Source organism: Hyaena hyaena, unplaced genomic scaffold (genome assembly GCF_003009895.1).
Source record: "Hyaena hyaena isolate Hyena2069 unplaced genomic scaffold, ASM300989v1 scaffold_1218, whole genome shotgun sequence".
NCBI lineage: Eukaryota > Metazoa > Chordata > Mammalia > Carnivora > Hyaenidae > Hyaena > Hyaena hyaena.
The window spans coordinates 359841-373653 of NW_024081850.1; the positions used below are offsets into that span (position 1 = coordinate 359841).

The window sequence follows — 13813 nt, forward strand, 5'->3', positions numbered from 1 at the left end:
GAACTTATTCATCTTATACCTGGTACGATTTTACTAAATTTTCCACAATTGGCACTGGCAACCACTTTATTACTCTCTGTTTCTATGAGTTTGACTTTTTTTTTTTTTGGTTTTTAGATTTCACTTATAAGTGATACCATGCAGTACTTGTCTTTTTCTGTCTGGCTTATCTAACTTAGCATAATGCCTTCAAGGCCCATCTATGTTGTCACAAATGGCAGGACTTCCAGCTTTCTGACGGCTGTGTAATACTCCATTGTGTGTGTGTGTGTGTGTGTGTGTGTGTGTGCACGTGTGCACGCACACACAGCCAAGCACCACATCTTCTTATCCATGTATCCACAGGCTGAATTTGTTTCCACATATTAACTATATTGACTAATGCTATGATAAACACGAGTGCAGATACCTCTCTGATATCCTGTTTTCATTTCGTATAGATTTATTACTGAAAGAATTGGTGGATCATAAGTTAGTTCTGATTTTTGTTTTGTTTTGTTCTGTTTTTTAGAGACCTCCACACTGTTTTCCACAGTGTTAGTGCCAATTTACATTTCCATCAACAGTGCATATGGTTTCTCTTTTCTCTATACCCCCACCAGCACTTGTTATCTCTGGTCTTTTTGAAGACAGCCATTCTAACAGTTGTGAGTGATATCTCACTGAGTTTTGACATATTACCCTGATGGTTAGTGATGTTGAGCACCTTTTCATGTGCCTGTTGGCCATTTGTATGTCTTCTTTGGATAAATATCTATTCAGTTCCTCCGCCCACTTTTAGTTGGATTGTTTTTGTTTTGGTTTTGTTATTGAGTTGTAGGTGTTCATTATGTATTTTGGATATCAATCTTTTTAATAGATATATGACTTGCAAATATTTTCTCCCTTACAGAATGCCTTTTTCATTGTGTTAATGGTTTTCTTTTGTGGTTTTGAAGCTTTTCTATTTGGTGCAGTTCCATTTGTTTAATTTTGCTTTGGTTGCCTTTGCTTTTGGCACCAAATTAAAAAAAAAAAAAAAATCATTGCCAAGACCTATGTCATGGAACTTACCCCATGTCTTCATTTAAGAGCTTTATGGTATTTGGTATTACATTCTAATCTTTATTACATTTGAATTGGATTTTGTGTATGGCATAAGATTGTAGTCTAGTTTTATTCTTTTTCATGTGGCTGTCCAGTTTTCCTAAAACCATTTATTAAAGAGATTGTCCTTTCCCCATTGTATATTCTTGGCTCCTTTGTCACAAATAAATTGACCATATATACAAGTGGACTACTATGATCATTGAAATATAGTCTGTTTTTATACCAATACCATGCTGTTTTGATTGCTACTCCCTTATAATATAGTTTGAAATCAGGAAATGTGATGTCTCCAGCTTTGTTCTTTCTCCAGATTGTTTTGGCTCTTTCAAGCCTTTTGTGGTTCCATGCAAATTTTAGGATTTTTCTATTTCTGGGAAAAATGTCATTGGAATTTTGAAAGGGGTTGCACTAAATCTGTAGACTACTTTGGGCAGTATTAACATTGTAATGATATTCATTCTTCCAATCAATGATCACATTTATTTCTGTCTTCCTCGATATCTTTCATCAGTGTCTTTATACTTTTCAGTGTACAGTACTTTTACTTCCTTGGTGAAATTCCTTCCTAGGTATTTTAATCTTTTAGTAATTAGGATTATTCTCTTCATTTCTCTTTTGGATAGTATATAAAAATAATTGATATTTGTATATTGATTTTGTATCATGCAACTTCACTGAATTCATTTACTAATTCTAACAGTTTATTGGTGGTCTTTAGGGTTTTCTATGTATGATATCATGTCATATGTAAATAGAGACTGTTTTACTTTTTCTTCTGTAATTTGAATGCCTCTTATTTCTTTTTCTTGCCTAATTGCTGTGGCTAGGACTTCTAGTTATCTGTTGAATAAAAGTGACAAGAGTTTGCATCCTTGTCTTTTTCGTTATCTCAGGAATATCATGTCAGCTGTAGGCTTACTATATGTGGCCTTTTTATGTTGACATACATTCTCCCTATACTCAAATTATTGGCACTTTTTCTTATGAATTGATGTTGATACTTGTCAAAAGCATTTTATGCATCTATTGAGATACCTATGATTTTTTTCCTTCGTGTTGTTAATGTGGTATGTATATCATGTTGATTGATTTGTCTATGTTGAACCATCCTTACATCCTTGAAATCAATCCCAGTTGACCATGGTGTATGAACCTTTTATCAATTTGGTTTATTGGGGATGTTTATGTCTATGTTGATCAGAGATATTAGTCTGTAATTTTCTTGTGGTGTCTTTGATGTCAGTATCAGAGTAATGCTGGCCTTGAAAAATGAGTTTGGAAGCATTCCCTTCTTTTTCACTTTTCAAAAGTGTGGGAGAAGGATTGGTAGCAGTTCTTTAATTATTAGGTAGACTTCACCAGTGAAGGCACCTGTTTCTGGACTTCTATTTGTTGAGAGGTTTTTGATTACTGATTCAATCTTCTTACAAGTAATTGATCTGTTCAGATTTTCTATTTCTTCCTGCTTCAGTCTTAATAGGTTGTATGTTTCTAGGATTTATCTATTTCTCTTAGATTGTCCAATTTTTCAGTGTATAATTGTTCACAGTAGTCTCTCATGACCCTTTGTATTTCTGTGCTATCAACTGTAATGCTTCCCCTTGCATATCTAATTTTATTTATTTGTATCTTTTTTTCATTTCTTGTATGTCTTGATAAGGCTTTGTCTTTTTTTTATCTTTTCCCAAAATTATTATATGATTTTAATTCTCTTAAGTAGTTAAGACTTGTTTTGTTGCCTAACATATGATCTATCCTGAAAAATGTTCCAGGTGCTCTTGAGAAGAATGTGTACTTTGCTGTTTTTGGATGTAATATCCTATAAAATGTCTGTTAAGTCCACCTGATATAATGTCTGTAAGTCTTATTTCCTTAATGATTTTGTCTGGATGATCTAGCTGTTGTTGAAAGTGGGGTGCTATAGTCCCCTAATATTCTATTTCTGCCTTCTTTCACAGCTGTTAAATTTGCTTCATATATTTAGGTGTTTCTATGTTGGGTACATAAGTATTTACAATTGTTATATCCTCTTGATTAATTGATACCTTCGTGACTACAAAATGATGTTTTTGTTATAGTTGTGGCTGAAAGTCTGTTTTGTTTGATAGAAGTATAGCAAGCCCTGCCTTCTTTGGATTTCCATTTTCATGGAATGTGGTTTTGTATTTTCTTACTTTCAGTCTATATGATCTTTTAAGGAGGGAATGAATTTCTTATAGGCAGCAATATAGTTGGGTCTTGTTCTTTTATCCATTCAGCCACTCTATGTCTTTTGATGGGAGAATTTAGTCTATTTAATTTAAAGGAATTATTGATAGATATGGAGTTACTGTTGCCATTTTGTTAACTTTTCTGGCTTTTTTGTTTCTTCTCTTTGTCTCTTCCATTTTAATTTGATGATTTTCTACAGTTGTTTGTATTGATTCCTTTTATTCTTTTTATATCCATTACAGGTTTTCACTTTGTGGTTACCATGAGGCTTATAAGACATCTTATATTGCATGGAGGAGGGCACTTGTGGGGATGAGCACTGGGTGTTATATGGAAACCAACTTGACAATAAACTATTAAAAAAAAAAAAGACATCTTATATTTTAGTTAATAAATATATAGAGCTCCAGTATGCTTGAAAGCTGCTCTTAAAGTCAGCAGCTTTTAAAGTAGCCTAGCAGCTAGACCTCTTTCATAAAAAGACTGGGAGCTGGGCATTTTTCTCTGCTCCTTTTGTTCTGAGTCCTCAAGGGACAATCAGGTAAGAATTGCTTCCTTGTTTGCCACCATCTTGTGGGCCCCACAAACCACAAGTCCCTCTGGCCATCAGGGCCAGGAGATCAAGAGGTGTGCCCTCTGGGAGACACTGGAGACCTATAATGTGCAGAGAGATGTCATCTGCTGATCTCTCTGACCTCTGGGAAGGATGGCAGTCAGCACCTAGGTGTGTCTTTTAAATCAGAAGCCTGACCCTCAGGCAGCAGCAGTTTTTAGAGTATACAAACAGGCAGCTTTCAAGAAAAGACTGGATGATGAGTGTTATCTACTCCCTCTATGCTGAACCCTGGAGGAAAAACCACAAGTCCAAGCCAGGCTAATACTATTTCTTTGTTTGCTATAGTCTTGTGGGTCTTATGGACACAAGTCCTCTTGATTTTCAGAGCTAGATGTTTTTTGGAGGATCATCTTTCCAGAGAAAAGTCTTAAAAACTGGGGCGTTAGATGTTGGGTTCAAACTCTTTGCTCCTCATGGGAGTTATGAATTCTCTACATATGTCACTATGCCTGGGGTGGGATTTATGGCTAGACTGTGTGTTACCCTTTCCTACCTATTTCAATGTGGCTATTTTCTAATTCATCCAGTGTACAGGAGTCACTCAATTTCTGGATTTCTTTCAGGGGGAACTGCTTCACGTGTAGCTACAGATTTGGCACGTCCATGGGAAAAGGGAGTCCAAGAGGTTCTTATATTGTCATCTTGGATCAGGGCCTCCAAATGGCTCTTGTCAATATAGTCAGCAAAGCTATTCACAGATAAAAACCAAAACTCCAATGCAGAATAAAAAATTCACTAACCAAGTTAAGATATTCTAATTATCTTTTATATAAAAAAATTGGTAACCTATCTGAAAATATTCTTGGCATCAATTCAACAGGGCTAAACATTTCTACAAAAACAATATGAAGTGAAAAAGAATAATGATTAAAAAATATTCCAACATTTCCCAGAAAAGCTCATTAAAATATTTTTAATAAGCTATATAAAGTGAAGACAAAATAATTTAAATAAATGTAGTATAATGTATTCAAGTTTTGCTTTCTGTTAGATATAATAGATATAAAAGTAAAAAATAGCTTTATCATAAGAATAGGGAGATAGGGTTTTATTATTGACAACATACTTAAATATAAAAACAATTTTGCACTGACTTTTATTAGTTATGACTTAAACAGAATAAAGTCATTAGTCAAAAAGATAAAAAACTTTTTAAAGGTGGGGGGCACCTTGGTGGCTCACTCCATTGAGTATCCAACTCTGGTTTTGGCTGATGTCATGATCTCATGGTTTGTGGGATAGAGCCCCATGTTGGGCTCTGAGCTGACAGTGCAGAGCCTGCTTGGGATTCTCTCTCTCCCTCTGTTTTTGCCCCTCCCATGTCCACAAGTGTGCATGTGCACGCTGACTCTTTCTTTCTCACTCTCAAAATAAATACATAAACTTAAAATAAAAATTAAAAAAAAAAAAAAAAAGGAAGCCCAAAGAGTATCATTTCTCTATGGAGCAAACACAAGAAAAAAGGTCAATATTCTCCAAGCTTGAAATGCCAACGAGTACTTGATACTTGCTAGTGAGCCATTATCTGGTTAAAAACAAACAAACAAAAGTAACAATTCTTTTAATCACTGCTACATTCATTCTAAATAAGGAAAATCTATTACTTACACCTGTATTTTTCTTTTTTTAATGTTTGTTCATATTTGAGAGAGTGCATGTGGGGGAGGGGCAGAGAGAGAGGTGGGCAGAGGATCCAAAGCAGGCTCTGCACTTAAAGCAGTGAGCAGCCTGATGCAGGCCTTCCTCGAACCCACAAACCATGAGATCATGACCTGACCCAAAGTCAGACACTTAACCAACTGAGCCACCCTGATGCCCAGACCTGTATTTTTCTTTAGCAGCACTTTATTTGTCAGGTACTCTGTTGTCCTTTATGACAAAAGTCAGTAATTGGGGGTTTTTTGGGGGGTGATCTTTGTGAGGATTATCAGGACATCAGTATTCTCAACATTTTCATAAGAGTTCACTTCAACGAACCAAATATTTTAATGCAAAACTGTTTCTTTGATCCTTATTAGATAAGTAGCTAAGAGAGTTTCCTAAGCATGATGCTCCAGTGCTTTCATTACAAAACAGCATATGAATCAAAATATGTTACCTTTTCCCCTGCTTCAGAAGGAAGTCAGCAAACTGTCATCATGGGCAATTATAAGCTATTCTAGTCAGTTTAGCAAAGCTGCCTCCTATTGTCTTTCAGTTTGAATGCCTGAGACTGACAACCCCAATCACATCAAACTCATTTTTAATATGTAAACACATTAACTTTGAAGGAATGACCACAAAACAGACATCCCTCACTTAATGCTTATTTATTTTTGAGAGAAAGAGAGCATGTGCACACACCCCAGAGCGAGGGACAGGCAGAGAGAAAGGGAGAGAGAATCTTAAGCAAGCTCTGCAATGAATAGTGGGAGCCTAATGTGGGGCTCAATCACACAAGCTGAAATCAAGAGTGAGACACTTAACTGACTGAGCCACTCAGGCGCCCCTGTATATCTCTTATTTAGTTGTCACTAAGAAATCACAAGAAGAAAACAATCATTTGCATATTGCTGGAGTTGCTTCAGTCATTAGCAAAAGCTCTGTGTTCTCAACTTCTCTGAATGCTTCTTTCATCTTTTTACTCTTCCTCTGAGGGCTCCCTGGCTGTGATCTTGAACTGCAACTGCCATCTCTCCTCTCCGTTCCACACAATAGACACGGAGGGCCAGGAAGGGACAGTCTTGCTCTTTACAGAGGCTTACAATTTTACACCTTCCCTTATACTACAGCTGTGAAGCATAGAGAGGAACAGTCCATCCCTAACCCAGGAGCAAGCAGCTCCAGGGCTGGACCAGCCATCCCTTGGATGCCTTATCTTTGGGCTTTAGGCCAACAGTCTTACTGATTTCAGTATCTACCAGGATTCCAATACATCAACCTCCCCATTGCTGAAGTCCTCCTCCACCTCACCTCAGCTACTCATCTGCCCCATTCATTCTCTAAATCCCGAAGTTGCAAACTGCTTGCCTCCACTAATTCAAGTCTGAGCACCTACCATTCTTACTTGTCAGGCTCACTAACTCTAGCATCAGCACTTTAAAAGTATTTGACCAACTTCTTCCCAATCTAGAATAGGTTGGTCCCACTCCATCTCTTTGTACTCTATACCATTCATGTTCTTTTCCTGACCTTCACCCGGTCTAGATTTCATTGTCCAATATTACAATCACTTCATGGAACCTATAGACTGCTTTCATTTACTTACTGAACAATTTCATTCTGCCTGCTCCACATTTGCAGCCCCACAGTTCAATCCAGACTAACTGGTTGATCCCAAATTCAATTCATAATGGCAATTCCCAACAGAACCTTATGCTGCCAGACAATCCTAATGCATATCCTTTGTCTACTCACTCCCCCACTACAAGACTAGTCATCTACTCTCTATCCTCATTCCTTCAATGCTATCTCCTTGTCCTTGGTCTCAGCTGATTTGATGAAGTCACTTACCATTTCACTGACAAAATTGAAGTGATTAGAAAGAACTGAGTTCCCACTGCCACATATAGCTGCTTGCACCTGAGAAGACTGCCTTGCATCTGTCCGTGGATGACTATCTATGCTCCTGCAGCATCCCCTTTCATTTGCATACTCCTTTTACCAAGTCAGACATAATGCCATAGTTAACCTCTCTTTCCCCTGCTGAGAAGAACCTTTCCCATCAATATATAACACGTGCTGTAATTCCTACCCATAAAACAGAAACTTCAATCCTCCCATTTCTTCCAATTAACAACGAGTTTTCTACATATCTTAACTCAAAAGTCCAACAAAGAATTTTCTATTCATGCTGTCATTAGTTTCTCTTTTTCCATTCTCTTAAACCCACAGCAATCTGGCTGAGCCCAACCATATTACCGAGAAAGCCCTACATTCCTCCCCTTCCAGAGTGCAAACCCAGCAGCATCCACCACAGTTCATTGCCCTTTTTCCTCCTCAAAGACACATCTTTACTTGACTTCCAGGACACTACACTCTCTTAGATTTGATTCCTCCCACAGCAGTCTCCTCCTCTGGACCCCAGCTACTGCAGAATGCCTAGGGCTCAAGCTTTAGATAGACATTATCCTTTCAATCTGCATTTGATCTCCTGCAAATTGACCCTGCTGGTGCTTTAAAAACCATCTGGACATGGAAGCCTACATTCAGCACCAGCACTGTCACTAAAATTCAGACCCATAGCCTAATAAAATATATAATGTCCAAATGAACACGGCCAAAGGCCTCATGATTTCTCTCATCAATGTCTTACAGTTTTCAGGGTAGAGCTCTTTCATCTCCTTGGTTAAATTTATTCCTATTTTAGTGTTTTGATGATATTGTAAATGAGACTGTCTTTTCAATTTATTTTTCTGTTGATTTGCTGCTACTGTATATACAGATCTGCTACTGATTTTTATGTGTTAATTTCATATCCTGCAATTTACTGAATTCATTGATTAGAGATAACAGTTTTTAATGGGAGCCTTTGGGCTTTTTTTTTTTTTTTTTACTTTTTTAATGTTTATTCATTTTTGAGAGACAGAGCTTGCTCAAGCTTGCCCAGGGGACTGGCAGAGAGAGAAGGTAGAGACATAGACTCTGAAGTAAGCTCCAGACTCTGACTTGTCAGCACAAAGCCCAACGTGGGGCTTGAAACCATGAAGCATGAGATCGTGACCTGTGCCGAAGTCAGATACTCAACCAACTGAGCCACGCAGGCGCCCCTAGGCTTTTCTGTATATAGAATCATGATGAAAAAAATTGCAGACAACACAAATATATAGAACGATATCCCACGTTCATGGATTTGAAGAATTAATATTGTTAAAATGTCCACAACTACCTACAGCCATCTATAGATCCAATGCAATCCCTATCAAGATTCCAACGGCATTTTCACAAAGATAGTAAAAGCAATCCTAAAATTTGTATGGAACCACAAAAACCCCAAATACCCAAAGCAATCCTGAGAAAGAACAACAAAGTGGGAGACATCACAATTGCTGATTTCAAGCTATAAAATAAAGCTATACCAATCAAAACAGGATGGTATTGGAGTAAAAGCCGACATATAGACCAATGGAACAGAATACAAAGCACAAAAATAAACCCACATATACACAGTCAACTAAAATTTGATAAGGGAGCCAAGGATACCCAATGGAGAAAAGACAGTATCTTCAATAAATGGTGCTGGGAAAATTGGATATTTACATGTAAAACAATGAAACTAGACCTCTATTTCTTACAATACTCACAAATATTAACTCAAAATGGATTTAAAAAGTTAACCCATGAAACCACAGAACTTCTAGAAGAAAACATAGGAAAAAAGCTCCTTGACATGTGTGTTGGCAATAATTTTTTTGGATATGACACTTAACCCCCAAGGAATAAAATGAAAAGTAAACAAGTGGGACTACAACAAACTAAAAGATTCTGCACAGTAAAAGAAATAATCAAAATAAAATGGCAGCCTACAGAATAAGAGAAAATATTTGCAAATCACATACCTGATAAGGAGTTAATATACAAAATATATAAAGGAATTTGTACACTCAATAGCAAAATACACACACACACACAAATAATACAATTTTTAAAATGGACAAAGAATCTAAATAGACATTTTTTTAAAGAAGACATTTAAATGACAAACAGGTATAGGAAAAAGTGTTCAACATCACTAATCTTTAAGAAAATGCAAATCAAATCACAATGAGATACTGCCTCACACTTGTTAGAGTGACTATCATCAAAAAGGCAAGAGATAACAAATTCTTATTAAGATATGGAGAAAAGGGGGCGCCTGGGTGGCTTAGTCGGTTAAGAGTCCGACTTTCGCTTAGGTCATGATCTCGCAGTTCGTGGGTTCGAGCCCCGCGTAGAGCTCTGTGCTGACTGCCGGCTCGGAGCCTGGAGCCTGTTTCAGTCTGTGACTCCCTCTCTCTCTCTCTGACCCTCCCCTGCTTGCGCTGTCTCTCTCTCCTAGAAGTAAATAAAAACATAAAAAAAAAAAAAAAAAGATAGTGATGCTTTAAAAAAAAAAAAAAAAGATATGGAGAAAAAAATTCTAGTGCACTGTTGGTGGGAATGTAAGTTGGTGCAGTCACTACAGAAAACAGTATAGCGATTCCTCAAAAAATTAAAAATAGAACCACTGTATGATCCAGCAATTCCACCGCTGAATATATATCTGAAGGAAATGAAATCACTATGTTGAAGAGGTCTGCACCCGTATGTTCACTGTAGCATTATTTACAATAGCCAAAATACGGAAACAACCGGAGTCCATTGACAGATAGATGAATAAAAAAAATGTGGTGTGTATGTATGTATGTATGTATACAACACACACACACACACACACACACACACACAGGAATATTATTCAGACACAATAAAGAAGGGACTCCTGTCATTCATGACAACATGGGTGGACTTTGAGGGCATTATGTTAAGTTAAATAAGTCAAGACAGTGAAAGATACATACTGTATGATCTCATTTATATGTGGAATTCTGAAACAACAACAACAACCACAACAAAAACAACACAAGCTCACAGAGGAAAAGATCAGAATTGTGGTAACCAGAGGTGGCAGTGGGGGGACAGAACTGGAGGAAAGTGGTCAAAGAGTACAAACTTCCAGTGATAAGTTAGTACTGTACATGTAACATACGACATACAGAGGACGATGGTTAATTAACACTGCTGTATGGTATATTGGAAAGCTGGTAAGAGAGTAGACCCTAAAAGATCTTACCAAAAGGAAAAAAAAAACCTTTTGTTTTCTTTTTTTCTTGGTATCTGTATGAGGTGATGTTAACTAAACTTATCGTGGTCATCATTTCACAATATATGTAAGTCAAGACATTACACTATGCACCTTAAACAGTGCTTTATATCATTTATATTTTCATAAAACTAAAAGGAAAAAAAGAATACAATAAATGTAAAAGATTTATTACTACTAAAATGCAGACAAACATTCTACTCTTAAAAAGTAATGGGGGAGGTGGAGTGATACAATATGAACAAGTGATAGAACTAACCACACAAACTAGAAACCTTCACGCATTCTTGCAAATACATCTACACACATACAAAATAATTCAATACCAAACAGAAAGTTAGTGGGAAAAAACCTACAATTTTTGTTTGAAAGTATAGAAGCAAAACAATAATAAAAACTCAGACTCAGTATATCAACTGTACAAAGAATGTATATGGTCATTTTACAATAGAGAAAGTAAGAGGCTAACAATTCCTTCCCTCAGAGGAGAGGGGGGACACCTCATGATTTTCTCATCAAGAAAAGAAAACAAAACAAATCTATCTGATCCCCTGTACCACCCTCTTGCCTCATATCAGACAATGTCAGCTCTACAAAATGCCCTTCCCCACACCAGTTGACCAGTCTTGATCCCCTTTTCTGCTTTCTTTCCATAAAGTTTATCTCCTTTTGACATTACTTCCACTTTACATCTTGGGTCTTCATCATACATCATATATTCTCCTAACACAGGACATACAACAGTGCTCAGCACATAGTAGGCCCTCAGTAGGGCTAAGGACATGGCTTTCTGTAATTACGTGGCATTAACTTCAAAAACAAGGACATTCAGATCCCTCTAATTGTCTTCCTTTCCTGTTCTTTCCAAAGACTATTACAAACCACCACCATTCTCTTTTGAGTCTTTAACATCTCCACTCTGGGCATAAGATCTTCTGAGTTATTTTATGTTATAAACATACACATATGGTGAATAAGCATCAATAAACTCACCTTACTACATCCCGCTAGACTCTGTCACATCCTTATGCTCTTCCCTCTACTCCTATGCTTAAGACAGGACTCTCCTCCCCTGCCTGCCCTCCCCTACTTCCTTTTCCTGGACACTGACAGAGCAATTATTCCCAACTGCTCTGTCTCTACTGGGTTCTCCCCATTATTTTCTAAATAGGCCTCACCTTTCATCTGATGTCTCTTTGGACCCAAGATCCCTTTTAAGCCACCAGCAGCTAATCTCTACATTCGACCTCTTACCTCAAGTCCCAGGCTTAGAACTCACAGCACTGTCCCCACTCCTCTGCCATTGGGTTCTCAGTATATCACAGCCTCCCCCTCCTTATGTAAACATTTCCTAAACAGATCCAAAACCTGTGCTTTTCACTGCTACATTACTCTTTCTACTGAAAACTCCTTTTTCCTTGAAACTCTTGACTGTGGCACTGCTTCCCACAAGTTCTCACTTTCAAAGAAATCTTATTTTCATTGTTTTGTTCTAATTTAAAACACAAAGAGACCATGTATTACACAGGGTTGGTACATGGCTCTTATAAGGCACACCCTGAGTCCCTTTGCAGGCCTCTATGGCCTGGCCCTTATGGTTCTTCATACACATACCAGCCAGTTTCCTATCTGTATCTTTGCTCTCTTGTACATCTTTGTATTTGCAAGTGTTCCTTTGGATAATCTCTATAACTGTATTTGTAAAAGTAATTTAAATATATGTATATTTTCCTCTTTATAACTTTTTTTAAAAAACAGGAATAGTCATTTACTTGTCATTTATGTAATTGTCCAAGTACCTAGAACACTGATGCTCAATACAATTTGATAAACTCAAAACAACCCATCCCACTAAGAAAAGCAGTCATGAGGGGCGCCTGGGTGGCTTAGTCGGTTAAGCGTCCGACTTTCGCTTAGGTCATGATCTCGCGGTTCGTGGGTTCGGGCCCCGCGTCGGGCTCTGTGCTGACTGCCAGCTCGGAGCCTGGAGCCTGTTTCAGTCTGTGACTCCCTCTCTCTCTGACCCTCCCCTGCTCACACTGTCTCTCTCTCTCTCCTAGAAATAAATAAAAACATTAAAAAAAATTTAAAAAAAAAAAAAAAAAAAAAAAGAAAAGCAGTCATGTTATGACTGAAACAGCAAATGCTTGGCTTGGGATAAACAGTTCCCTAACTCATCTCCAGAAGTTAGAAGTTCTGTAATTGTTTACTGAATTTACAATTCTATTCTGCCAATTTTCCTCTCCAAGAAAACAAGCTTTTTTAAATTCAAATTTTAAAAAATTTTTTTAAAATAAATTCACATTTTAGGTATTTGGATTTTTTTTTTTAATTTTACTTATTTACTTTGAGAGAGAGAGAGAGAGACAGAAACAGAGAGAGAGAGAGAGAGAGAGAGGGAGACGGGGGGGGGGGGGGGGCAGAGAGAGAAGGAACAACAGAGAATCCCAAATAGGCTCCATACTACCAGCGCAGAGTCCAGTGCAGGGATCAAATCCACGAACTATGACCTGAGCTGAAACCAAGAGTCAGGCATTAACCAACTAAGCTACTCAGGCACCCCAGGGATTTGGATTTTTAAAGAAAGATAACAACTTTCTAAACAAGTATTTAAAGAGATGTAATATAACCTTAGAAGCTTCTTCTTTGCTGATGGTTCTGGAGTCCTGAGAAATGTCTGCTTCCGGAGTGCGTACAAAGTGGTCTCTGCAGATTTCACCTTCTGCCTTACTGGTCTCTCCTTTACCTCTCTAACATCAGATCCAAAATCCATGTGGTTTTTGGGAGAGGATTCTGAATCAATGAACAAGACATTCTCTGAGTCATCTTCCTTTTCACTATCTGATGAATATTCCAGAATTTCAGTAGAACTTCTCTGAAAAAAAAATTAAGAGAAATGCAATTAAATTTGAAGAACTCTTTATTCAAGTCCATATTTACATACACCTGTTATTCCATTCTATTCTGTTTATATTCATTGATACAACTTTGTAAATACAGTTATTTGTAGGTTAAACTTTTATTTTGACGCAAACTCCAAAGTATAAAAAGCCACATACACAAACACAAGGGGGTGT

The 13813-nt window shown here is 37.3% G+C and overlaps 1 protein-coding gene across 1 annotated transcript in view; it reads right to left on the reverse strand.

Annotated features, from left to right (window-relative positions):
• SPIDR (scaffold protein involved in DNA repair) overlaps positions 1-13424 on the reverse strand; it is a 338790-nt gene extending 325366 nt beyond the window's left edge. The window contains exon 1 of the mRNA XM_039222923.1: positions 13367-13424. The gene's annotated coding sequence lies outside the window, so the exon portion shown is untranslated. The remainder of the gene's footprint in view (positions 1-13366) is intronic.
• Positions 13425-13813: the final 389 nt, after the last annotated feature.